The following is a 2,701-nucleotide window of genomic DNA, read 5'->3' on the forward strand; positions in this document are numbered from 1 at the left end:
AGCACAGGTCACTGCCCCCACCCCTCTTCCGGGGAGCCTGTGCAGCCCGCCACTGCCAGGTTCCCGGGATCCAGGGACAATTTCTCAGGGAGAACACACGGCGGGCCTCAGGCTGGGGCAACGTCACGCCGACTTCTGCCGCCGCAGGACCGCTCCGCACTCCGTGCCCCTCCCTGCCCCCGGCCTGAGAGCGCCAGAGCCCCCGAGTCAGCGGCTCCTTTAACGCCGTCCTGTCTGAGCAAAAAGCAGACGCCCTCCAGCGACCTACACGCAGAGGCAGGGCCAAGTCGAAAGCTGAGCCCCTGTGAGCTGTGAGAACAAAGAAGAAAAAGGGAAATCTCTCCCAGCAGCCTCAGAAACAGCGGATTAAAGCTACACAATCAATTTGATGTACCCTGCCTCTGTGGAATACATGAATAGACAGCGAATCATCCCAAATTGAGGAGGCGGACTTCTAGAGCAAGATCTATGATTTTTTCCCCTTTTCCTCTTTTTGTGAATGTGTATGTGTATGCTTCTGTGTGAGATCTTGTCTGTATAGGTTTGCTTCCACCATTTGTCCCAGCGTTCTATCCGACCATTTTTTTTTTTAATTTTTTTCTTAATAATTAATTTTAATTTAAAGAACTCTGTTATACTTTACCTTCTTTCTATCTTTCCTTCCTTCCTTCCCTTTTTGAGACAACGAATCGTCCCAAATTGAGGAGGTGGACTTGGAGAGCAAGTTTTATGATTTTTTCCACTTTACCTCTTTTTGTGAGGGTATATGTGTATGCTTCTATGTAAGATTTTGTCTCTATAACTTTGCTTCCACCATTTGTCCTAAGGTTCTATCCTTCCCTTTTTTTTTTCCTCTAAATAATTATTTTTTTAATTCAATAACTTTATTATACTTTATTTTATTTTACTGTATCTTCTTTCTTTCTGTATTTTTTCCTTCCTTCCCTCATTCCTTCCTTCCTTCCCTCCTCCCTCCCTCCCTCCTTTCTTTCCTTCTTGCCTTCTTCCTTTCTTTTCTTCTTTCTTTCTTTCTTCCTTCCCTCCTTCCTTCCTTCCCTCCTCTCTTTCTTTCTTTCTTTCTTTCTTTCCTATTTCCTCCTACTTATACTAATTCTCTCTACTTTCTCTCCCTTTTATTCTGAGCCGAGTGGATGAAAGGCTCTTGCTGCTCCAGCCAGGAGTCAGGACTCTGCCTCTGAGGTGGGAGAGCCAACTTCAGAACACTCGTCAAGAAGAGACCTCCCAGCCCCACATAATATCAAACGGCGAAAATCTCCCAGAGATCTCCATCTCAACACCAGCACCCAGCTTCGCTCAACGACCAGCAAGCTACAGTGCTGGACAACCTATGCCAACCATATAGCAAAACAGGAACACAACCCCACCCACTAGCAGAGAGGCTGCCTAAAATCATAATAAGTCCACAGACACCCCAAAACACACCACCAGACGTGGACCTGCCCACTAGAGAGACAAGATCTAGCCTCATACACCACAACACAGCCACTAGTCCCCTCCACCAGGAAGCCTACACAACGCACTGAACCAACCTTAGCCACTGGAGACAGACATCAAAAACAACGGGAGCTACGAACTTGCAGCCTGCAAAAAGGTGAACCCAATCACAGTAAGATAAGCAAAATGAGAAGACAGAAAAACACACAGCAGATGAAGGAGCAGGATAAAAACCCACCAGACCTAACAAATGAAGAGGAAATAGGCAGTCTACCTGAAAAAGAGTTCAGAATAATGATAGTAAAGATGATCCAAAATCTTGGAAATAGAATGGACAAAATGCAAGAAGCAGTTAACAAGGACCTAGAAGAAATAAAGATGAAACAGACAATGATGAACAACACAATAAATGAAATGAAAAATACTCTAGATGGGATCAATAGCAGAATAAATGAGGCAGAAGAACGGATAAGTGACCTGGAAGATAAAATAGTGGAAATAACTACTGCAGAGCAGAATAAAGAAAAAAGAATGAAAAGAACTGAGGACAGTCTCAGAGACCTCTGGGACAACATTAAACGCACCAACATTCGAATTATAGGGGTTCCAGAAGAAGAAGAGAAAAAGAAAGGGACTGAGAAAATATTTGAAGAGATTATAGTTGAAAACTTCCCTAATATGGGAAAGGAAATCGTTAATCAAGTCCAGGAAGCACAGAGAGTCCCATACAGGATAAATTCAAGGAGAAATACGCCAAGACACATATTAATCAAACTGTCAAAAACTAAATACAAAGAAAGCATATTAAAAGCAGCAAGGGAAAAACAACAAATAACACACAAGGGAATCCCCATAAGGTTAACAGCTGATCTCTCAGCAGAAACTCTACAAGCCAGAAGGGAGTGGCAGGACATACTGAAAGTGATGAAGGAGAAAAACCTGCAACCAAGATTACTCTACCCAGCAAGGATCTCATTCAGATTTGATGGAGAAATTAAAACCTTTACAGACAAGCAAAAGCTGAGAGAGTTCAGCACCACCAAACCAGCTTTACAACAAATGCTAAAGGAACTTCTCTAGACAAAAACACAAGAGAAGGAAAAGTCCTATAATAACGAACCCAAAACAATTTAGAAAATGGGAATAGGAACATACATATCGATAATTACCTTAAATGTAAATGGACTAAATGCTCCCACCAAAAGACACAGATTGGCTGAATGGATACAAAAACAAGACCCATATA

This window comes from Lipotes vexillifer, unplaced genomic scaffold (assembly GCF_000442215.2).
Source record: "Lipotes vexillifer unplaced genomic scaffold, Lipotes_vexillifer_v1.1 scaffold851, whole genome shotgun sequence".
Classification (NCBI taxonomy): domain Eukaryota; kingdom Metazoa; phylum Chordata; class Mammalia; order Artiodactyla; family Lipotidae; genus Lipotes; species Lipotes vexillifer.